Raw genomic sequence first — 26,651 nt, 5'->3', positions numbered from 1 at the left:
GATTGTAAATAAACTCTAAAACCGACCGATTTAAAAAAATACAGTAGTATACTAGAAACGATAACCTTTTTGTTGTGCGTTCGGCTCGCACTGCCCAGCGTCAACAAGTTCCCATTCCTCGGTTACTCTTACTGCTCAGTAGGTTTCCCGACTCTTTACCGGAGAGTGATCTTTTTGTGTAGCGTATGGTCGTAATATACTGTGATTTAAAAATGTACTTGGAAAAGATTGCAGGATAGCAATTAGCTTACTGCCAATTTTGTAAATAGCTTAATTGTATTTTATTTTAGTTTTATGTTATTTTTAGTTACAATTTGGCCATGCATGGGCTAATCAATAAATATCTATAATCTACAAGATTCTGAATAACATTTATTTTCTTGCTTGGGTATTTTCTATCTATTTGATTAAAATATATCCATAAGCCATGCAAAGCCAGGAGAGGCTGGTATTTTTAATTGTATTCTGAATGATTATATTCTCTTATTAAAACATATTTATTTCGTATTTTAAGCACACCGTTATTTTAATGTGTTAAAAATCTCTATGCGTAATATACCTTGATTAGATTCCATTCGTTAACGCGGCGTGTAATATATATGATTCTAAGCAAATATAGGAAAAAAGCTTCACCACACAAATGTCTAATGAAATTCTAGTAATTTGGAGTTCCAGTAATAATATATAATATTCATTATGTCTTGTCTGCGAACACTAATTATTTTAGTAATTATGTGTCCGAAGAATGTTATCTCATATTCTGGATAAGATTTTTGTAAGAACATACTTAAGATATGTTAAGAATGCCTTTCATTATATGTTATTTTAATGTTCATACGATTCTAAATTCTTTTTGTGATATTGTTGTATAAACAGTCTCTTTAGAACGAATGAGGGATAAAGAAAGAGCTTTGTGGAACTATTCATTAAAATCTTATAGTAGTTATAAAATTACTTATTTATATTAACATAGTTTTATTATAAGTATATAATAAATACATAATGGAACTCTTTATAATTAAATTGTAATTATTTATCCGTACTAATATTCGAATCTAATACAATTAAAAATACTTATTACTAGTCTTTTCTAGCCTTGGATGGCTAGATATTTATTTTTCAAAAACATACATAGAATATATATATATATATATAATATATGTTACATGTATGTTTTTTTTAATTTAGGTACGTTTTTAAATGTGTGCTATGTGTTCCGTTTGTGTGTCCGAGCAATATTATACAAAAACAATATTTTGTATAATATTGCTCGGAATCGGAATTTTAGATAACGATTAGGACCTATTACTTACGTCAACTCAAGAGCGTCTGTACTGTAACTGACAATACTCCATGGCTATATTTAGTTCTCGACCCTGGACTCAATTCCGACCATCTGCACTTCACGTCTCAGACATTATTTGAACTAGATATTTGAAATGAACAATATGCATGTTATATTTAACAGAAATGTATCTGTTAATGAAGTAAATATTATTTTTATATACAGCTTAGGTCATTAGCTTTCATTTAAAAAAAACTTTTTTTATGTAATAGGACGCAAACGGGCAGGAGGCTTGGTTTACCTGATGTTAAGTAATCGCCATCCGTAGACACACATTGCCAGAAGGCTCGCAAGTGCGTTGTCGGCATTTTAAGAATGGGTATGCTCTTTTCTTGAAGGACTCTAAGTCGAATGGGTTCGGAAACACTTCAGTGGGCAGCTGGTTCCACATAGTGGTGATGCGCGGCAAAAACTGCCTTAAAAACTCTTAGTTGTGGAACGACGAACGTCTAGGTGATAGGGACCATTTCTACCATTATGTATTATTACTTTATAGTTCCTAGTGGAGGGAGAGAAATAAAGAGAGATAACAAATGGAGTGAGGTGTCTACTCCTTTGGCGTAAATATAAACCTATATATACCTATATAAAGACATGACGACGCTAAAACTTCGAGCGACCTGTCAAATCTCTCATTTTGGTTTATTAACGGGGCCAGATTTAGGGGGGGTTAATCGGGACTATACAGACACTCCACACTGTTTACTAGTAAACAACTTTTCTTTTGATATTATTTTTCGTTGTTTTACCTTTTTTATTTTTTTATTTATAGCCTTATATCAGAAATACGAAATATATACATTATAACTATTGTTTTCCATAATCTACCATAACCGATTCTGTGTGCGTACGGACAAAGGCCCCCCCATTGTCCAGTTTTTTTTAATGTACACTAATTTCGTCCAGGTCTTTCCAGACATTTCCATGATTACATCGGCCCACCTTTTAAATTGCCTACCTCTTTTTCTTTTATGGCCTCTTGGTTGCCATAGGGTTACAATTTTGCTCCATTTTTCTGCTCCTCTTATGGTATGTCCAGCCCATTTTCATTTTAGTTGTTTTATTTTGTATGTAACGTCAGCAAACCCTGTTTTATCTCTTAAATTCTAGCTACTTATTTTGTCAATTCTTCTTTTCTTTATAATACTTCTTTCCATGTTTTCCCTTTACCTTTGTACAGATATGATTGTATTGTTTCTTAATATTAACAGAAAACATTGATCTGTATTTATATTTTATATGTTTGTTAAATGCTCAAAGAATCTGATTGGTTTCACACTAAGTTATTGATTGAAAAAGCTCGACTGCAAAAAATTGTTTATTTTATGGGGAAAATAATTTGGGGCCATTCCTTTTTTGCCTCAGGCCTAAATCCGGCCCTGTATGGTAATATTGAAAACTTTAAGCGATGTTCCATAGAAAAGCGTCTATTAATTGTGATTGAAGTACCGTGATAAGGTATGAGGTAAGCAAACAGTAGTGCTACAATCTTTAAGGGCTCAGATTACTGTATCTGTTTTGTGATCATTTTGTTTTAAATGTGGTGTCAACCTTCTGTGTCTGACACACGTAGCAGCAATGATGGCTCTAAAGAACGACTCTTATCTGAGATCGTAGGCCCTATTCCCGTCTGTGCACCGTCTCGTCTGTCTGTTATGCGTATTCACCGGTATGCCAATTTTTCGTCTATTCCACAGAATATTACTGATCCATTTATAAAGTTGACATAGGATATAATTATTTTTCGTTTCGTATAATTCGTTTACTGACGAAACAATTGTTTTATGTGTAATATATATAGATCTTTTGGTACCTATCCATTTTTATAAATATTTTATCTGATATTTTCTAGATAAAAATATAAATGATACGGACACATACGAAGTCTTCTCCATAATTTTAATACACAATTGTACAGAATACAATCCCACAGGATGCGTCCATTGTCGATATTCCTTTATTGTTCGATACAAAACCGGTTATTATAGTATAATACATTATCTGTCTTTATTTTCTTCGTCTTTTTACATACGAATGAGCAGGACAGATGGCATTTGATCCTTTAAGCTTCAATATTTCTTTAATAAAAACATTTATTAAAATTATATTCTTAGTGATATCGTTGAGTAATTTAATTTCAAGGATTCTCCATTATCTGCTGTTGAATTAACCATTAGACCAAACAGGAAGTCAGTATTATCCATATATCCATAGTTGGTGAATGCTAATAGGGAGATTCCCAGTAAAATTATTAAAAAATACAAAAAAAAAATGTAAACCCGTACCAAAAATTTATATTTATTCATTAAATTTCACCACATTATATATAATGCTATATCTTCAGTATATGTTACAAGTTATCTCGAATATTTGACAATCATGGTAAACATAAATGCTACAAAAAAACATTAAACTTCCAATTTTGTATATTCCTAGTAATTTATATTGTTAAGCGAATAGATAAAAACAGTGGATTAGGTTTTAGGCCCCTAACAATGTTTTTTTAAAATTGATCAAGTCTCGTTAATACAAAAAAATATAAGTACAAAATTATAAGTTCATGAGTTAGAGCTGCTGGGGGAAGCTGTGGGGCTGTACCAGTGATAGCCACATCCAAGTAATCCAACAATTCCAAAGCAAAGTGCTCCGAGGAATACTCAATGCTCCCTGGTACATTCGCAATTACGACCTCCATCGGGACCTTATTGTAGAGGACGTCGCCACTATAATAAAAACTGCTGGACCACACTAACATAGGCTCCACCATCACGTGAATGTCGAGGCTATTCAACTCCTTGACACCACAGGCCCAGTGAGAATATTGAAAAGGACAAAACTATTTGAACTAGTGAATTAGTGATAGTGCACGTTAGTATTAAGTCCTAAACAGTGAGTGAAAATATAGAACACAAGAACAGAGTGTCTTCCCTTTAATAGAGACTGTAAGTAGTATCATTGGACATTTACTAACGATAACAATCCTTTAATAGTAAATTAGGTTATATTTAAATTACTTATTAGCCTTAAGTTAGGCTAGATCGAAACGTTTCATGATGTCTTATTAAAGTTACATGTAAAAAAAATGAGTTAGAGAATTTTTACTAATATAAAATTATTTGTATTTTTAAACGTGTTTCATTACCACAAATCTTTTCAAATCTTAGCCTGACGTAACTTGCTACAAAAAGATCATTTAAATCTTCTATAGGCCGTGAGCGTTCTTTGTTTTGCACATTTAAATAAAACAAGGGAAAGTAATATAAAAAATATTGCCAACACTGGAGGCGAGAAAAAAGTTTTATTCTACGGATTCGCAAATCCAATAAACTGACAGCCGTAGAAATTAAATACATCTTGAGTGGCAACCCTACCGATGTAATCCACGTCAGCCGAAGGGTTATAACAAAAAGTATATTAAATTTGCCCAGATCCCGTCACCTGTCGCTCTATTGATAAATTGGACATTAGTGTTATTGCCCGACCCGAGAAATGGGATGAAATGTTTTTGCTCGGAATTTTTATAGAAACATTTTTAACAGAACCTTATTGAAAAAAAAAATACTTATCACTGTGATTTTTATTAAGTAATTATTGGACTTTATTAAAGAGTATAAAACATACTGTATTAATAAAATTCTTAACTTCTTAATAATAATAAATTGAAAAATAGAAAATGTAAAAAGTTTGGTTCCTGTGGCAGTGTATCTTTAATGCTGGCTTTTCCTGGCTTTCTTGCGATAAATATTTATTTACTCTGAGGTCACCGATACTATCTTCCAGGTGCCAACTATCAAAAATGTACTTGACATACGGTAGTCATAAGTCTCGAATCTAAAATACATAAAATTGTGCTAAAAACTTTTATTTTTAAATTAATTTAACAATATTTCTGATCTTCAATTTCTCATAAATCATATTAAATTTCATCCAGAACTGTATCTTCATAAATCCATTTCTCCATTAGCCGTGGTATGATCGGTTAGAGATGAAATTTCGCAGCTTTCAAGACTAATTAGTGAAATATATTGTTTAGATTTAGCGTTTGGAAATCCAATTTAATATTTATGACGATATTTTATAGAATCCTTAATCAGATATTATTTCCGACGAATCCGGCTTAGGTCAAGAAAAGAGCATACCAATTCTTAAAAGGCTGCAAGGCTCTTAAGCGTCCATCAGGTGCCTCCTGCCCGATATTCTATAAAAAAAAACTTGATTTGCTGAATAGTGGTGATTTCAACTAGACTAGGCAGTTTTCATGAACATTTACTTAATTAATTAAATAAATGTCTCTGTGCTGCCGGATCACTTAACATCAGATGAGCCTTCTGCCTGTTTGGCACGTACTGTTGTTGTACTGTTTCGAGTACAGCAATCGTGGTTTGAGGCCCTCTCATGAAGGTCTATTAAGAAAGTAAAATTGTAGAACAAGGTTTTTTTTCTATTTCAAATAACTTATTTGAACATTCCATATAAAAAAACATTGTTAAAGATAAACTTAAGATATATTAAAATAAATAACAAATCGTATATTGTATGACATGAGAATAGTATATAGTGTACATAGAGAGCGATCCTCCTAGTATTTTCTTCAAATTCTCACCGTTTCCAGTTCGTTTGAACTGGAACTGAAATACAGGAAATGTTACCGAGTAATTAAATGGTAGAGGAGAAAATTTAATTACAAATATTGCGTCCGGAAAATTAAGGTTCTATCAATAATTTAATGGTTTGAGTTTTCTTTTAACTTGTCGCTATCATTATGAAGTAATAATGTAGATTTAAGAGACCTTTTAAAGGCTTCGTTATGAATTGAAATAAATAATTGCTTCTTTTGATCTTATTATTAGTTTTCTTCATAGATCATACTTTTTTAAAACAAATGGCAGAGGTCGGAATGCATACAGATTAAAACACAAATTTCTGAAGGCGTCTATAAATATATGACAACGAAGTGATACTTTTTTATTGCTAAATAGACAAAGACTATTTCCCAGGTAGGACAATTCAATTGTCGTTTGTAGTATTTTTCTTAACTTTTTATTTGTGTTTCTTATCGATAACACCTTCCCTAAACTTCAACAAATATTTCAAGATCGTAATTTGCCACATCGATCCAGCCATTCTTGAGTTCTAGCGAGCAAGCGAACAGCAATTAATCTATATATATTTATAGATTTTATTAACTGGAAAGTGACAGGTCAATCAAATATTCATTGATTGGAACTCTATATTATTATTAAAATATGACAGATTAGTTTACAAATCAAAAAATTACTTTTTTCTATTTAAAAAAACTATAATATTTTCACAATGGAAGTTGGTATACATAAATTAAAATCTTAGCAATGGTTTAATGCAAAGATTTGACGGACTTAATAAAGTTTACCTACATTTTACAGCTGAAACCAATGCGATGATGTCATGCCGTTAAACGCGCTAGCAATTTATTGCGGTCGCTAAATATGTATATAACTTCTCTTCTTAGCCTGTGGTTCTTCGGGCCAGTCAGTGGTTAGAATGTTCGATGATCCTTTACGTTGGAGATACAAATCTTACACCACAAAAGTTCTGTGTGTACCAGAAATCGACAAAATATATAGAATAACAAACGTTTTGTTATTCGTAAGTTGGAAATTTTAATTCAGTATACGGCCCCTAATTGTTAATACGTTCAAGAGTTTCCTGTAATTAAAAATGGCTTCCGTGGAATTTAATTTCTTTGAAGACGTGAAAATGACTGCTCATATTCTTCAGGAATTTGTTGCTTTCATAGATTGTTTTATTCCTTTGTGAAATTGAATTTTTACGGTAGTGAAATTTGAGTGACTAGATATACGTTACTGGAAATAATAATATATAATAATAGAATAAATTACATTATTAAGGTTACTTGACGTGTTGATTTCTTCACCAGTGACCATGATGTACCTAGTTACTTTTTGGTAGAAATTTGCGTTTTTAGTTCTGCTGTTTGTCTGTGTTCTTATCCTCGTTAGTTTGTAATTTTAATGTTCTAATTTATGCGTGTGTGTAAAATTTGTGCCATCATACGCATACATTTTTAAGCAATTATAAATTAAAAAAACTTCATTGTATTTCCTTTGTTAAATTTGCATCAATAGTTGTTTCTGACATTTTTATATATAATATCATACATTACCATTTTAACATTTGAAATAGAATAATGTTTATTTATTTGTTTAAATTTTAAAAGCTTAAAAAAATATATAAATAGAAAAAAAGTTTTTTTACTTAGAACGAAAAAGTGTATACAATCTGTTCAATACACTTTTTCTGGCCTAATAATCTGGCATAATAAATAATAAAGTAAAAACATTTTGAATTAGTGATTTTGAATCAATATTTTGTGTTGGCATAATAATGTCAAAAGTGTATTCGCCTGGATGAATTCTTATTAGTAAATAAGTTTATTGCTTATTAATCTTACTCTAAGCTAGATCGTTTAATGGCTCAATTAAGAGACATTGCATTAATAAAAAGGCTAATGAAAGAGTGTTAAAGTCAGCAATTTAAATTTAGAAATAGACAAGAATCTCAAACGCGCTCCTTAGCCGGTAATAAGGTTTAATAATTAAATAGTAAATTGAAGAACTAAGCATTTGCGAAGCTCTAGGCAACTTCTATAGAGAGTGCTAATTAAAATTAGCCTCGGAAGTGGATTCCCTTCATATAAATAGCTTTTGTTTTGGGTTTTCTAGTTCCACAATTTTGACGTGTTTTAGGATACGTTATAAGGCAGTGTTGGCCTCTTACAGCGTGCGACTCTTATCCTTGAGGTCGTAGGTTCGATCCCCAGCTGTGCACCATGTGACTGTGACTTTCTGTCTTTGGGCGCATTTAACATTCGCTCAAACGGTGAAGGAAAATACCGTGAGGAAATCGGCTTGCCTTAGAATCAGTCGACGGTGTGTGTCCGGCAGAAGTGTGATAACCTACTTGCCTTTACATTGACTAATTAAATATAAGGCCCGGACTTAAAATCTTAATTTTTAAAGATTTTAATTATTAATAACACTTCGATGCAATAATACAGAAATACAGAGATCCCTTCCAGGCAACCACGTTGAGAAATTACATATGACATACTTAGACAAAACTAATGGAACAAGGCAAAGCAACACGTAAACACCAAAAGAGACAATAAAAAAAGAACAAATGATAAAGAAAAAGAGCTATGAATCATGATTATTTCAGATTATAAACCTTTCTAGGCCTCAGATTTCTATAATGCTTAGTGATTGTTAAATAAGTAGGTTGGCTTCTCTGTTTCTCTCTTTTAGAGAAGTTAAATTTACTTCGCCATTATATACACACAATACGACATACAGATATACATTTTTCAAAAAGCGTAGAGTCTTACTCGTATGTTATATTGAGTTGAGATTAATTTAAAAAAAAAACACGTTTTTATAATTTCAGATTCTTAACTCAATTCCACAGATTTCGAGCGATCATTCAAATGATATCGTTTGGGCACTCCCAGAGGAACCCATTTTAATGGGACTTATCAAAACTGGGGAATCAAAGTTGAACCTGGGGAACAATATGGAACCATTTAATCTTAAATCTCATTTTACAGATATGATCTGCGATATGTAAAATTGTTTTTTGTATTCCTACAATTAGACAATATAGGGAAAACTAAATACACATTAAATCACAGTTTTTATAAAGAAAATTGTTAAAATAAAGGAAATCGTTATTTACTTATTTTTTATTCTTTTAATAATATTAAAGCCACTTAAATTACATACTATAAAATTAACTAATCAAATGGGTGTTAGTTGTACTATTATACACTTAGCATACGTTCGTTATTGTTATTTCCATTATTTATTTTCCGCAGTCTACTAATCCCCTCTTTTGGTAAAGGACACTTGAACCATTTGGGTCTGTTGGTTGCATTCTGCATCCATTTATCCCTAGAAACCTTTAAGATGTCATCAACTTCTCACGTTTCTCTTTCCTGGATGGCTTCAATAGCTGGCTTTCAGCGTCCTTATTCACTTTGTCCAGCGGTACCTAGGCCGACCCACTGGTCTCCTACCATCAGGCTCAGGTAAGCCTCCTTCACCGCTATAAAATACAGGTTTATTAAAATTTTTTTTTTTTCAAATGAATAATAAAACATAAAGCTGATCACGTCATCCGTAGTACGTACAGTCCTCTCTGTTCTCATTTTCTGTCCTTACATTTAGTGGCGTTTATTGACAATAGCATCTTTCATTGACAATTCTGTAGGTCGCTAGTGGAGTGGTTTCTGTGCCTATACATCATTGGGTTAAGGCATGCCAGTTTCCTCGCATATCTGCATATAAATTTTAAACAGCGTGTCTGCCATGCACAGTAATAGTAATTCATGTGTCCCGCGTCTCACTGTATCGTAACAGAATTCCCCTCCTTTGTCTAAGGAGAGATCTACGTCTCTCTACTCACTATATTATTTCTGTATCTACATATAATAAAGAAGAAATATGTGTTTATTTGAGAAAGTTTTTTTAGAGAATTATTTTATCATACAGTGCTGTATATTGTGAAGGAAGTATGGAATTAGCGAGACCGAGCAATCGATGAAATGGTAAAGCAACACTTGCTGTATCGCTAAATTTGCTGGGTCTCAAACACAAGAACTTTTGCTCATTATGTTTTCACACAATTCAAGATTGTTACGCAATTCCACAATCTAGATTAATATTAATCTAGTTAATAATTGAATAAAGTGGTAAATCAAGACATCCTCAATTATTTATTTAGCTTTGTTAAATGTTCATTAAAGTTCTCTGAGATATAGTACACTATTTTGTACGAATAGATTCTAGATTTATTTATGTATTTTAGTATGACATTTTTATTATTACTTTATATTAAGACGATATTATAATATTTTTAGATCCAATATTTCCAATTTCTTTAAAATATATCCTTTAGTATATAAACGTACTATAATCCTCAATTAGTTAATCACGTCTATATGATGTTAATATCGATTATATTATTATTATATTTCTTATATAAAAAAAGATAGCTTTTTAAAAACCTGGTCCAAATTGAGTCTGTGTTTATAAATAAGGTTTACTGGACGTTTATAAACAGTTCTGTTGCTACTTGTGTGAACACATTAGCCACGTCTCACTTCCCGTAGATGAGTACAAAAGCGCGTCCCCAAAGCAGGCAGAAAATAATAAATGGCTCAAATATAAGAGTCTTTCCTCCAACTTTGATTTGGTTTCCTTTGGAGTAGACTCTTGGGCCGTGGGGTTCAAGTGCACGGCTAATTAAAGATTTAAGTTGGCGCCTGGTAAATAGTACTGGTGACACCAGAGCTGGTGCTTTCCTCGCTCAACGAATAGGTATCAAAATATAGCGAGGAAATGCTGCCAGCGTTAAAGGTACACTGCCACAGGGTCCCTTATTAAATTTATTGTCATCATCATCAAAATTATATACAGCCCCTTGAGAGAAGAGTCTCCTTAACTATATTATGTGCATTTTTACTTTTTACTTTTTTATTCTTAATGTATCATCTTTTTAGTTTAGTTTTTGTTCCTGTTTAGTTTTGTCTAAATAACTGTGTAAAACATGTATTTCTGCATTTCTTGCCTATCTTATGTAATTTAATACATTTTTATTTACTCACAGTGGTTGCCTGGAAGAGATCGCACGAAAGCGATATGGCCGCCAGTTGCCCCCCTTTGATTTAATTATGTTCAATTTTTTATATTGTAATGTAGCGAAGTGTTAATAAAATAAATAAATAATAAATATATTTAGCCATCGAAATTCTTCGAACCCCTAGTGTATCGAGGTCCTTGACAACTCCATCCCACCAACGCAACCTTGGTCTACCGGGCTGTGAGTTCAAACTTGGGGTTCTATTGTCTCCCAACTGCATGCAACTGATGCAAATGTGCCAACCACATCAGCCTGTTGCATTTTATGAATTGAACGATGTTATAAAGTTTTTGATTGTAGCGAATACGCCGAACACCGTCGTCGCAAACAGGGCCAAAGTTTCTTTGAATGTAGGTTTTATATAATTTTTTAATTATTATATGGAGGCACTTTATTTTCTGAAATAGAATTAAACACACAATAGTTAGTTAAGTTTTTAAATATTTACTATCTACTTTAAACATCTGAACTTTTTCTCTAACCAGCTTCTTATATTCTTTTAGTGCTTTTCTCTGTTAAGTTTGTTAATAAATAATTGAATCCTAGAAAACCCGTTGAATTTGCTCATTAACACCTCTTCGCTGCTTAATAATCGCTCGTCACCTGCATTTTACCTCGATTTTATATATAAGATTTCATCAATTCCTCTAAATTGTTTTAGGGTTTAAAGCTTATATACTTTTTTTATTAAATATGATTATTGGATTATTTATTAGCATATTTTAAAACATGGACGGTGTATACGAAGTCTTGCTACAGTGCTTCATCAAAAATTGTTACTATATATAATCTGTATAAAACATGGCTTTAAAATTTAACAATTTAAAAAAAAATAGTTTCAATATTTTATACGTCAGTTACGTGACACAAACAGGTCACAGATTAGTCGAATCGATACCGTAGCATGTCTGTTAATAATATGTCGTCGCCTTTCTAATCCATACACTGTCTTGGGGTTTTTATTCATCGAATACTGTTTTTATTCCTAATATATGTGGAACATTGACAATTAACACGAAATAAATATGACATATCTTTACATTTGACTGATATGTAAGGATCTGTTGCGACGCCATCTTGTCTAGAGAAGCGTTTTGGCGGGTTTTTGAAATTATACATGTTTAATTTGAATTAAACTCTAAATAGAATCAAAATAAAGAATTGTTATAGGTTCTATAATTATAGATAAGTAATCTGAAATGGTTTTTGAAACCTTTAATTACAATGAGAATAAGTTGCGGGGTTTCCATTGTTATTATTATAACTACGAGTAGCTTTACATTATGAAGTTAACCCATTTTATATTATATTCCTTTGCCTTTACAAACATCCCATTTATTAAAGAATTCTCCCCTTTCCCGCTAACAATATGGTGATGTTGCATATTTCAAAGTTACCCACAATTTATTCTTTTTGAAGGAAATTGCTGACGAAACAATTTCCCTTAGCACAAAGATACTCATTATTAAATAATGTATTTACGCGAGGGATCAAACGAGAATTCTTATTTTTAGGTCAACGTATCAAGGGAATTTTGTCGAAATTAGAAGTTTAATGCAAATTTTTATTCAACTTTTAATTAAATCCAAATTTTATTTAAATAGTTAAAATAAACTTATGGAAGTAAATAAAATCTCCTAGTTCACAAATCAAGCCGTAGAATGCATGAGAACTACCAAGAAAATCTTTATACAGAAGATTGTGTCGGAGTTGATAACGATTGTTTTTGTAACACTAAAAGCCTTTATAGGATAATTATTGAACAAATTATAAAATAATATAGAATCGGATAAAAAAGTGTGTATGTAAAAATTAATGCTTACTGCCAGCTTTCAAATCAGGGCAGCAGAATGAACGAGAACTTATAATATGGATTGCTTTGTGAATCAAAAGGCTTTTTATCAAAAAGAAAATTATTGACTAAATAATAAAATAATATTAAAACACAAGTTCTGGGCTAGTGAGATTGCCTTTAGTTTTCGGCAACTATTAATTAATTTTTATTAATACAAATTTAAATCAGGGCAATACCGATAAATAATCTAATAAAGACTAATCTATTAAGTAATGATAAAAACATCTATGATTTGATTCTATTTCCCATTCACAAAAAATATATAACTCACCCAGAACTAACGCAAGTTCCAACATATATATAAACGTTTTGAACGCGAATTAACAATAAAATAGATTTATGAAAATACGTCTATACTTGAACTTTCTACATTTTTATGTACCAAATCTTTGACATGTTTTTAAATGATTAATATTTTATTTACTTTGAGCGCACGTTAGTCGTAAGTGTTAAAAAGTAAACAAAAAAAAAATAGAACACAAGAAAAGAATCTTCCTTTTTATAGAGTTATGTTATTGAACACTTATGTAAAATATCATTTTTAGGAAATTAGGTTAGTTTTAAATTACTTATTAGTCTTATGTTAGACTAGATCATAATGTTAAATGATGTCTTTATTTATAAACAATTAAATAAGATAATAGACAATAACTAAACACATAATTTAGACCTTAGTTTTCATTTAGTATTTGAATTTCGTATATTTTTAGCCTCAAACCATAATCAGCTTTTCACCGCGTTCCATTGAATAGAAAATTCGTGAACCGGAAGTAATTACGATATTGCTGGGCACACCCAACCCATTCAGCTAAAAGTCTGGATTCTCATACTTTTGATTAAAGTCGACTTCACTCTAGCTATTAAGCCCACTGTTTTGTGACTTTCAACCCTGAAACTGTGCAGTTCGAGGCCCGTACACAATCATTTTTATTGCTCTGTGAAAAATGTCGCTGGAATGTATTAGATTTAAAATTATTAAAAATATAATGGTCACCTCGAAAGCAGCCTTTATTATAAATCAGGAAATACAAACAAAAAAAAGCAATGGCGCTAACACCCCATATCACTCATATTGTATATTCTTAATATGAATACTTTTTTACTGGTGATCAGCCCTGTGTGCTTAATACACTTTGTTCACCATTAATTTACAGGAGCAATTATGCACCTAGAAATAAACTAGCACAAGAAAACTCTGCCTCCATGTGGTTGTTCCGGTTAAAACAAATATAATAATATACAAATAGATTTAAGCTAAATAAATATTAATCAAATTTTGCAGAGTCCTTAACGAATAAAATGTCAATACTCAAACAATATTACTTCGATCGTTCGTGCTATTTGTATAAATTGGTAATTGCTTACAAATTGTGTTTTTTTCAATTCAAGTTAAAGCTCGGTTTACCAATTAACTATGTTAAAATCATTAAACGCCATTCAATGAAATATTACGGTATTATATACGGGAATTAAAAAAAAAACTCTTAAAAAAAAGAAAATTAGAAATTTAAAAATCAGGGTTGTCAAAATCAAGTCAAGTAAAAAGGAGAGAAAGAGAGAAATTTATTATGGACCGTGAATCGACTGTCTCTGCTCCCGCTTTGTATATTTATTTGCCTTCCTTTTGTAGTGCTACCTAGTGTATGTAGCGTAGACTCAGTTTTCGCTTCACGGAGCGACCTCACTGCTGCCAGAATTTCTGTTCGTTGGGAAGCCACAGCCACGCATTCCAGGACTACGCATCATTGCGATGCTATAACAGCCACTGAACAAGGGACTGTCTGTCGCGCCTAGGACAAAGAGATGTTTATTAAGGAGACAGTGGGTCGTAATTGTCTATTGTCTTGCTATCAATATTTTGAGATTAATTCTATTGAGGCTTAGAAATCACTTTGTCACTAGCGGGTTTACTGCTGCCACTTTGGACTGTCTGCAGTCGGTGATTTGTGACTATCGGTGATGTTGGACTTCTGGGTACTGGTACAAGCCAGCCGGCATGATTCCGGAACTTGCGGGCTTATCGGCAGCTACCTAACCTAGTTTATAATATAATATAGCTTATTTAGTAGTAGTGGTAGTAGCTGCCCACTGAAGTATTCCCGAACCAATTCGACTTTAAGAAAAGAGCGTACCAATTCTTAGAAGCAAAGCACTCGCGAGGCTCTGGCATTGAGTGTCCATCGGCGGCGGTATAACTTAACATGAAATCGCTTAACAACAAACTATGAAATCGATTTGAAATTCTAAAAAGCAGGCTTTCAGCAATAAATTTCCAGCAATAAGTAGAATATGAATTAAGAAATTTGTACACAGAAATAGGCAATCAAACAATGGGTCAGTGGTCGCATTACACAGTTAATTGCATATGCAGACATGAGACAAAGATTGCATGGTTTTTACATAACGATTGCGTGCGACAACGTGTGGTATAAAATCTAAACTAGCACGAATACTCCAGATACTTTTATATATAAAAAACGTTTCTATTTCAATTTTCTTTTAGCAAACTCCTCCTCCAAATCCCGCCATTCCTCTCTGCTCAGTGCCACTCTAACATGTCTTCCTGTTTTTGTTTTGCACTTGTTTAGTACTTTTTTGCTCCACTTTTCTGTTCCCGTTCTTGTTTCTTCTTGCATTCTTCAGCTTCACCGCCACCTTCACCTTCTTCAGGATACAAATGGGCAGGAGGCTCACCTGTTTAGTCACCTTCATTGCCAGTGCATTGCGTAGTTTCAATAATTGATTTTCCAACACAATATAGTAAATATAATTATTATTATTAATATTATTATTTACAATATTATTTTATAGTAATAGTAATAATAAAAAATTGATACATTAAAATTCATTTAAAAAGTTATTCCCGGTACAAAAAACCATTATATTTTTATACTTATTTATAAGTCGAATTTCGGATTAATGTAACAAAGTTATCGCCATCCTCCTGTAACAAGAACCACACCCAAGAAAGTGTATCGCACGTGACGTCGCTTCCGACACTCTGCGTGCGCGCATATTACGTCATATTTCGTGTTGCTAGTATAGCCTAATAACATAGTAACAATAAATCGTTACAGATTTCTTTTATTACCTTTAATAGATTTAAAATTACTGCATTTTATCATAAAACTCGCTATAAAAATATATCTTAATTATAAATTCATTATAATTCTTCGTAAAAATTATATTAACGAGATTAATAAAGATTTGTAGTTCCCCGTTAGATATAAGATATGCGTAAGCGGTGTTTTTAGGATTCTAGCTAGTAAAGGTATTTTGTTATCATTTTTAATGAGTCAATAATTCGGTCAGACTTACTACTGACATTATGACCATATGGAATTTAATAATATGAAGGTATATTAACAGTTATATGTTAATATAAACTACTGTTATCAGTAGTGCCAGCCTAGTGGTTTCAGCAGGCAATCCTGAGATCGTAGTTATGATCCCTGGATGTGCACCAACGGACTTTCTGCGCAATTAACATTCGCTCCAACGGTGAACGAAAACATCGTCAAACCAGCTTGCATTAGATCCAAAAAGTCGACGGCGTGTGTCAGGCACAAGAGGCTATCACCTACTTGTCTCTTAGATGGACAAATGATCATGAAACAGATACAGAAATATGAAGACTTTATTGTTATATAAGAACTATGTATGTGGGTACTAAAGTACTACCCAATTAAACACTATACCACAAAATGGTTATAGAATTCCCCCAGGAGTACAGAGTTACTCAGGGAAAGGCTAGTGAATAATATACGCTGCGCGTCGACTTGCGGATTACGGAACACCGTAAATCGTCGAATTGTGGATTATTCATGCGATTCAAGCTGTTTTGGAGGCGCTCTGTTGACTCCGAGTTATTTGCACGGCGTCAGCCTATGAAATGGAGCCGCATTGCGCAGTCATATAATTTTGAGGGCTCCAAGTTGAGATTTTAGCCATAAATACTCTTGTGGATCATACTAAATATGACGCTTGCTTAAGTGGCGTAGCGTAGTGTGGTAGCTTTTAAACCCCGCATCCAGGACTTTCAGGCCCCGGACCAATTATATTACTGTATACCTGTTACTGTTAGTTACAGTTGGCCTATTATATACCTAACGTCTAGCGGGGTGTGTTGAGCATCCCAAGTGTTCCAAGAACTCGGTTTTTTAATTGTATGTACCACGGCGAAGTCCAAGAGGTTTTCGATTCCAAGGGCTAGATTAAGACTGTTGCACAGAACCCCGTTAAGAAAGACGTTGCGCTTACTAAATGCTGGCTCCGATAGTATCGACATCTTTATATGTTATGGATTGTATTATTGTTTTTTCCGACATTGTCGTATTGGTTTAGTACTGTAAGGATGGTGTATGTATTTTTAAATAACTAAAGTAAATCAACATCAAAACTTAATCAAGTAATAAAGTTAAAATGTCAACCTTCAATTGTTTAAAAACAAACATGTGTGTGTACTTATATACACGCGTTAGAAGTTACACTTCTTTGGCATAACAAGATAAAAATCCTTAAAAAAAATGTATTTTACGTTTGTAGAAAATCCGATACTAACAATAGAAAAAAAGTATTTCATACATTTAAAGTTTTATTATAACGCATTATTTAGTTAGATAAAGTTTATATAAAATATAAAAAAAATATTTCTACATAATTAAAGAAATTGATTTTTTTTAATGTTGGCTATGCTAACTTCGGAGTGTCGGTTTTTTGTGACGATGTGCGCGCGCATCGTAAAATTTACTCTCATATTTTTTCCCTAACGCGCCAAAAGAAGTATAATTTCAAAAACATAGTCCTTCCTCAAAGGCTGGCAACGCACCTACTAAAATATCCGTATCTAATACTAAAGTATCCATGGGCTGCTTTTTTGGCAGCCCGACTTCTTTGCCCCCTATCCAATAAAAAAAAAGTAAATTGTTCGTCGGACAGATTCTAGAAAACTAGTTTTTATTTCATACGAATGAATTTTGATATTAATACATCATAGCAAAGAAAGCGGTACTTTCATATTGATTAATTACAAAATATTAAAATAGGCTTGTAAATATCATATTAATTATCATACTGTCATAATAATGATAACAGTTACGTTATAATTGTTGTCAAAACTTATGGTCTAAATACTGTCCCTCACGGTAAAAGTCCTTCAAAAAGTTAATCATAATCAAAACAGGCGTAATTAATTACGCTTTGTAAATACTATACTTTTATTAATAATATAATGCTATATAGTAAAAGAAATACGCAAATAATGCCCTCTGTTACTGACATAATAATTAAGCCAATCGGTAATTCCGTCGATATTAATTATTGTAACTCAAAATTAACGCCGCATAGCCAAAATAATTATCATTTTACGTAAAAAGGTTTAATTCACGTGAACACTGAAGTTGATTTTTAATTTTGCATTTCACGGATTGTTGGCCGCGACAGAGTAAAGGAAAAGTAAGCCTTTTCCAATAAACGACTAATGAAACCGCTTCCATAAGTGTTAAAATAATGTATACATACAGATTCTCAAAAGAAATTTACTATTTTCTAGATTAACACTAATGAAAACATTTCTCGTAAGGCCCCTAACGAATTTGTGCCATGTGTAATGATTTAGTTTCTCAATTTGTAATTTTTAATAAAACAAAGCTCCACATAAATTATTTACAAATAATTATATTACTATATTATATCACACACACAACCACACACATACCATATACACGTGCCATAAGTTTATGCAGATATTTATGAGTATTATAAAAAAATACTTCTAAAAATTGTATACAATATAAGACCTCTTTATCTCCATACATTAATTTATCATTCCAATTGTATTTTACAAAATATTAACTTGCATTTTATGCATGAATAATGCAATATTGGACGAGGCTACTATGTATTAAAAAATATGCAAACTTTTATTGAAAATAAAATAATTTGGCAATAATCACGGACTTGAATAAGAACCTATAATATCAGAGATTTTCCTCTCTACTTTCTGCATGTTCTACAATCACAGATTATAAGGAAATGTATGTAATGACAGATATATTGGAGTCCAGTAACACCCTTTAAATTTGATTTGATCGCTGGAGTTATATTAAATTCCAACCATTCTGAATATAGCGTTTGGTTGTTTTTGTTGTTGATGTATGTTGTTCTTTTTACATATTAAAGACAACTATAGTACATGTCCACACAAATGCATTTATTATATGCTACTAATAAAAATCTACTAGCTAAATTGGTTTTCCTTTTTTGCTATGGAAAGTTTATTATAGTACTAAAATCGCTATTAAAAGTGGCAGTAGGTGGAAGAAAAGTGAAGGTTGAGACGGGCAAATCATAGGAAAGTTTCCAAAAGTAAAATTCACCATTTCATTAAGAGTTTAAAAACTAGTTAACAATTTATTCAGACCTACCGAATATTTACAAAAAATCACTTGAAACTTGGAAAGAAAAAGTATTATACAATATTTATAGACTATAATTAATAAGATATTAGTACAACACAGTCGTAATAATACAGTAAATTGCTGCCAATATTATGTTCGACAGTTTCAAGCTTTAAAAAAAGCTCGGTGATTTACACAAGTTTATTGAAAACTCCGGCAACATTACATTTTTCAAAGGAATAGTTTAATTGAATTTCTGAATATTTATTTATTAATGTAACTTATTATATTACCTTAAACACTTTTGTGAACGTTGAAAAAGGTCTCAAACCTAAACCCAATTGTAGAAGAAAAATAAATACAGTTAAAACTACCTATTGAAAGAAAACAATTTTTTACCGGATTAAAGCTAAAAAAATTGTTTTCTTTCAATGTGTAAAAGCTATGTTAACCAAAGATAACACTAAAAATAAATACTACCTAGACTATTGTAACGAAGAAAGATTTGTCTTGAAACGTTTCGTTTCAGCGATGTGTTTCGGTTCGGAGGCTAAGACACGTTGGTGAGTGAGTGTTTTATTTTTTCCCACTGGACCCATTTAAACAATATTTTATTATGTCCCTTAGGAAAAAAATCCCCTTTTATCGCTGTAATGCTATATTTTTTTCCAACCTATTTAAATGAATGTCCAGTGGTGCCGGGGTATAATAGAATATGCGTTAGACTATAAATATTATTTAGATTACTCTATTTTACCAGAGTATGCAACAAACTTTTGTGTGGATTTAAAAAGTAAAATATTTTAAGCTTATTTATAACCGCTTACTCTGCTGGTACGGAATACGTTAATTTTTTGTTCAAACAGCCGGAAGGATTATTCGCTAATTATATACGCTTTAGCATTCGTTGATGTGGAAATTCTGACGTGCAATTTTCCCCGTGAAAAGCTGGTTAACATTGGATACTTTCTTCTGTTCAGCATTAGTGACAAAGTTATATTCGTTTAGTGATTTTGTGTATAATGCCTCGTTTACGGGAGTAGGCAATTAATTTATTAAATTTTGTAAGTTGAGTTTCAGCAATCGTGGTCAAACTAAGTTATAAATAATTCTTTATTACGCTTAATTAGAAACCGGATTTCATAATAGTTACCCACTAAAGTTTAATCTATATGCGGAACGTCATGGACGTTTCAAGCTTAAGGCAGGAAAGAACTGATTCACTGGAGATGTGGTATTGGAGAAAGATGCTTCGCATACTATAGACCCTTGAAGAGAGTAACTAATCAAACTTGGATCAGCTCAGAGTTCGTACGACATTTAACGTATAGAAGAGTTCTAGAAGGGCAAAAGCCCGCGGGGCAGAACGCCAACCCGCTTATGGAACCAAGTCTACGATTCTCACGAGTCTTCCCATAACAGCTGCGCTAAGGGAAGCTATAGACCCATGGAATTGGAGAGAAAGCAAGGCAGCATCTTACAGTGATGCGACCTACAGCAATGAAAAATACGACTGATAAAAGACCCACGGAATTATTTCCGAACCAATTCGACTTAGGATCAAGAGCAATTTTTAAAAGGTCGGCAATGCACTCGCGAGTCCTCTCACGTTGAAAGTGTCCATGGGCGGTATCACCTAACATTACGTGAGCATCTTGCCCATAAGTGGAATATCTATATACCTCTAGTTATCTAGGCTATTACGCTATATACAATACCATATAAAGTTTATTTTAATAATATTTTATCTGAATGTTCCACAAGTATTATGTAATCCCAAAATGTTAGCTAAATTTTCCCAATATTTTAACATTTCCAATGTATTCATGTATTACGAAAAGTAAATTTTTCTCTCAAAGTAAATTTGAAAGCAAACATTTCCTACATGAATTTATCGACATTGAACGCTCTGAATTTTATAACGTTATCGTTGATATTTTGAAAAATAAGCTAGCTGCATTGATGGTGAAGATCTAGGCTTGTTAGACGCAGAAAAGCAAACATTTTGTTTATTTTCCCTATCCTATATCCCCCTATTCTATAAACGTTTCCTATATAAACTATTATACCGTGTTTATATAATTGGTTTCGACATTATACATTGAATAAATATCCATTGAAAATACTTGTTTGGAACCTGCAGTAGAGTTTCATCACTGAGCTAGAATACGAAATTCCATCTGTATAAGCTCGACGTCCGTCGTTCCATAACTAACTCGGCGTACGTACTCAATATAATAGGTATTGTGTCATTTTTTGTCCAATGAAGCATGGTGTAATGGTTGCAGTTCCTTGCGATTTCTATGTAAGCCAAAAAATAGGCGATTAAAAAGAGTGGCTAAGTTTTTCTTACCGCTCGATTAAATGTAAGTTTATTCCTTAATATCCTATAAAATTGTAAAATGTAGACCAATATGAATTATTGCTTTGATGCAAGCTAACTAAGAAATTACTTGACAGTAGAATAATGTGTAGACTAAAATCTGTATCACATATAGAATACAATTTCATGAACAAAGAAGTAGCCCAATATTCTTGTCCCGTAATAGTGGCTAGGAACGGTTGAGAGTGTTTGAAACCAGATCAATATTTGATTCAAAGCAATGTTTACTGTCTCTACGAACAGTTTAGGCTTAGTTTTATAAAATTTTTGAAACTAAAATCCTTTTCTAGAATAATTTTGCTAGTTTAACCCTCATTTATAAAAAAATATTTATCGATACAGGTTGTTTTGTTTATTGTAAAAACAAGTAATTTTAGTCAACCTGTATTGTATGTCTGTGTTTTGTAATGTTTTCATTTGAATTCATTCTAACAGTTAACCTTTTTTATGTGCTTGGCATATTCCTAAGGTTGAGTTTCTTATGACATTTTATCTGTCTGTATTTTCTACTCAAGTATAGTCAAACAGTTCAAAGCGTACAGATGGCATCAAGGAAAGGAATATTATTTTATACGATATTTTGTATAAGGATTGTCTATTAAGATTAATAAATATGTTTTGTATTGTTACCTGTATTTATTTTTTTACCATGCAAATGAGACTTGTTTTTATTATAGAATTAGAATTTATATCATACTTAAGTTGTTAACAAAAAAAAAATTACAATATTGAAAATAGAAAATACTATTATTTTTTCAATATTTCAATAATTATCAACTTATTATTCAATTCAATATGTTTAAGATCAAGATAATATGTGATCCCAACGTGTGCAGACCTCGTATATCCAATTTATAGTTGAATTAATTTGATAATGCGAATTTCCCACACTGGTATAACACGTAAAATTCACTAGTGTTTTAAAAATTAAATTTTATTAAGTTCTGAAGTTGTGAATGAGAAAAGTTTCGTGTTCCTCTTTGCCAAATAAAATACGCTCGAATGCCAACAAATAACTCATAAAACGAATTAATTGCCCATTATGCTTTCTGCCTGCCTGGTACATTTTTTAAATTGAGAGTATTTTATATTAATGTTTCTTTTATTGACTCTTTTAATGATACAAAATCTTCGTGTGTTGTTTAATTAATTTTATAGATAAATCGTTTATTTTATTATTCACAGTTAACAATAATTCAAATTGAACAGATTTATAAGTACTTCACACGTATTGAAAAAAATCTCAATACATTGTATTTGTTATTGCAAATACATTAAGATAAATCAATAAACAATGTTTAATCACGTATGTAATAAATATACAATGAAAATAAAGGAAAATTACTTTTCAAGAACTCGTAATATTTTAGAAGGAAAGGAAAGCTACATAAACGCCCAATAAACTTCGATAATATAAAACCCTTAGGAGTGGTTTCTATCCATCGACAATAATATTTTTATATTCTTTTCCAGGGCACATTTACGACCGTGGTACCAGATACAAAATGGTGGCATTTTCTTTAGTATAAAATTGGATGTGCAAATAGATTCGATGCCGGGCTTATGTAAATCCATTTTTATGTTTCATTTCAATAGAATTGAATCTACTTATATTTTTAGGAATTTATATGTAAACCTTGGATATTCTAATATTAATTCGGGATTATACTATTTTGAAATTTGTGAAAAGAGAGATCAAAAAAGTTATTTAAATAAATACTGTCCTATTTAATATAATATACTATAAGCCCTCGTTATGTTAAATGTATTATATATTGACTTCTTTAGCACTGTAATATGTTAGAGTAGAATTTATTATGTAAAAATATTGTGTATGTCACAATTTGAATGTTATATGTTCTATTATGTTCCTAAATATGGTAAATGTGAAGGTAAATAGAAAATATATAATATAATAAGAATAGTTAGATCTTGACCTTATACACCGGAACTAAACTTCAATATGATAATGGAACAATGAAACGGCGGGAATTCTTTGACTTAAAACTTCCTCAAAGTTCAATCACGCTTAGTGATTGCTATACTCACAAACATCGTTGTATTATTTTATTTATTGGTTATATTAACAGTGGACTTAACGTAAGAAATACCGGCAATGTACTGAACTTATTGAAAATAGATATATTGCTAGCGTAAAGTTGACGTTTAAAAATATTTAATTATAATAACACAAATCTGATAATTAAGATCTTCCTTGCAACAATAATAAATAATACTTGAATCCTATACAAGTATTTAAAATATAACCTACATAGTAATAATAATAATAATACATAGAATTACAATTTCCTCATATAATTTAATTTATAACACTGTTCATGTAGGTCTTGTTTATCCTCAATATACCTGGGATTCCTTTTATTTTATTATTATTATTTAAATTGTAATTCATTCAATAAATCCAAACATTGCAAAATAACATTTTCACAAACTGTAGATGCTAATTGAACGTTGTCTTTGGTCATCTCACAACTCGGAAGTGCTCACCTGCCAATGTCCGTAAGTGTCATCGACATTGGACAACAGCCAACTATGAATTCCGCAATCTGATTTGTGGCCTCAACCTCATAATACCAATCATTTGCATTGGTGTTTTACAAGGAGGCAAATTAAGGACAAAATATTTATAATAATTCCAAATAATATACCTTTTTTAACATACTATATCTATAGATAAATTGATAATCTATGAATAAAAATGAGCGTTTTGAGTGTATATAACTTAAAATGTCTATGAAAGCAATTTTCTCATACTTTTTTATGATATGGTAGGCAATTTGTCACTGAACATAATAATAATTTATTTGCAAGAATATTGTTACAACAATATTATGGTAGTACATTCTTAACTTAAAATATTCTCCCACACATAATGGCGTGCAAATTTGTTTTACATAATTAAAAGGTAGAGTTTTAGTACCTTTTAATTATGTTTTAACTAATTTGTACATATAGTGAGTAGATAGATATAACATTACATTATCATCAAAGTCAATTCTTATATTAGTTTATCACTATTAAAATATATTATTACAGTATCAAATTAATATTCATTTTAATATTTCATGCAAATAATCATTAATAGAATAATATTTTTTTCCAAAATAAAATATCAACGCGAGTTGGATCTTTAATAGCAATGGGCTATACTGTCAATTATGACTAGATGACTCTACTATTTATTCATACAAACCAACTTGAACCCTTTTAACAGAGAGTACTGCATCGGCACTTTCTTTAAAATTGTGTTACGCTGTTCTCAAAGGAGACAAAGAACTAAGTTTAATTGGCCCTGATTGAACTTCATGTTCACGGGGTGGGATATGGGATTACTTTTTAATTGTTTTAATTGATTTTTGCTCTCCAGAATCAAACATATTACAAGGATAATCAGATGCATATGAATATGTTATAGATATATATCCTATACACGTGTGAAAATAAATGATGAATGAGAACTTACAAAGGCGCTGTGCTGATCAGATCCATGCAACTTTCTCATAATCGAGTAGTCGGTAATATCTGACACAACTCACGACGGGATTCTTTGTATTGATGAAATCATATGGGTCCAAGCATCCTCGAATATACGATGTTAATACAGAATTATGTAGGAATAAAAAAATAGCAAATGAATTACCACAGCAATGTTTTCTGTAGCATGATGTCACGCTTAGGTTTTGTAATCAGTTGAAGCGCTGAAGTACTACGAGTTATATGTCATCACAGACTTAATACAATTTGATAGGAAGACTGACGAACTTAGTTTAGGATTGAGATGAATTATATTCTATCATTAATCTATCCGCCATCAAATCCTTTTATAGTCAATCAGTATAAATGGATGTGTCAATAATGTAATAAAAAATATTCAGTTTTTCTTCGACAACCGTATAAAATCAGTGGCTCTACAATATTTTTAGGTCTGGGCCTCAGATATCTGTATCTGTTTCATGATATGTCAATCTTATAGGCAAATATGTGATCAGGTTCTTGTTCCTGACATGCCGTCGACTTTGGGTCTAGGGCAAGCCGGTTTCCTCGCGATGTTTTCCTTTATCGTTCGAGCGAATGTTAAATGTGCATATATAAAGAAAGTTCATTGATACCTGGGATCGAACATACGACTTCAGGGATTAGAGTCGCGCTGAGGCCACTAGGCCACCACAGCTTACAATCGTATAGAATTCATAATCATAAATATTTTACTGCGCAAAAACCTTACGCCATCAGTACCTATAATTAATAAATAATCGTATCACGTGTTCCACGTGCCATAGATTGCACTGGACCTTGACTATGGTAGATAATGTTATTTTTTGATAAATTAACTTATCGAATTATGTTTTTCTTTACAGATATTCAACAGTCACCTTTATTCTTCTTATTGTAAGTACTTTTGTTAAATTTTATTTTATATTTTATATATATATATATATATATCGCCAAACACTTGGTCAAAAATTAAACAAAAGAAACTACAGAAGATTCTTTAAATAACCTTAAAACATACTTGTTAATGAGATAAAATATAATGAACGTCACGCGAACAATGCAACATATTATGTAAAATATTCCAAACTCTGATAATATGCAACCTTCACCTTGGATTTCTTGTTGTATTGTTTATGGTTTGTTTTTAAATATAGCCTTGTCCAATTGCAGGCAAGATTAACCTATATAGGCTTTAATGCGCTTGAACGAGCATTCTCCATTTACTATATATGCGTAACGTTTAGTATATAGGCAAATTAGTGATCTGTGCCTACCAACCCGAAACAACAATTTCTTCTCCGCAATTAAGCCTTGGTACGCTGTAACAGCCAATCGACGTAGTTCCTTCCTATGTCCTTTGAATCGTGCGTTACAAAAATTCAACTAATGTCCGGATTGTAATACTTATCGCTTTTGAAAGATACTGACCGCTGTTGGACCCCCAAATTTTAATTCAAA

At 31.7% G+C, this 26,651-nt stretch overlaps 1 protein-coding gene across 2 annotated transcripts in view; it reads left to right on the top strand.

The window, feature by feature from the left end:
* The window catches only part of LOC123712729 (Ig-like and fibronectin type-III domain-containing protein 1), a 138,470-nt gene that overhangs the window by 14,304 nt on the left and 97,515 nt on the right, over positions 1 to 26,651 (top strand). For both annotated transcript variants that reach the window (XM_045665954.1, XM_045665953.1), the window contains exon 2: positions 26,057 to 26,087. The gene's annotated coding sequence lies outside the window, so the exon portion shown is untranslated. The remainder of the gene's footprint in view (positions 1 to 26,056; positions 26,088 to 26,651) is intronic.

This window comes from Pieris brassicae, chromosome 8, assembly GCF_905147105.1.
Source record: "Pieris brassicae chromosome 8, ilPieBrab1.1, whole genome shotgun sequence".
Taxonomy (NCBI): domain Eukaryota; kingdom Metazoa; phylum Arthropoda; class Insecta; order Lepidoptera; family Pieridae; genus Pieris; species Pieris brassicae.
This window is presented reverse-complemented; position numbering and strand designations above follow the sequence as displayed.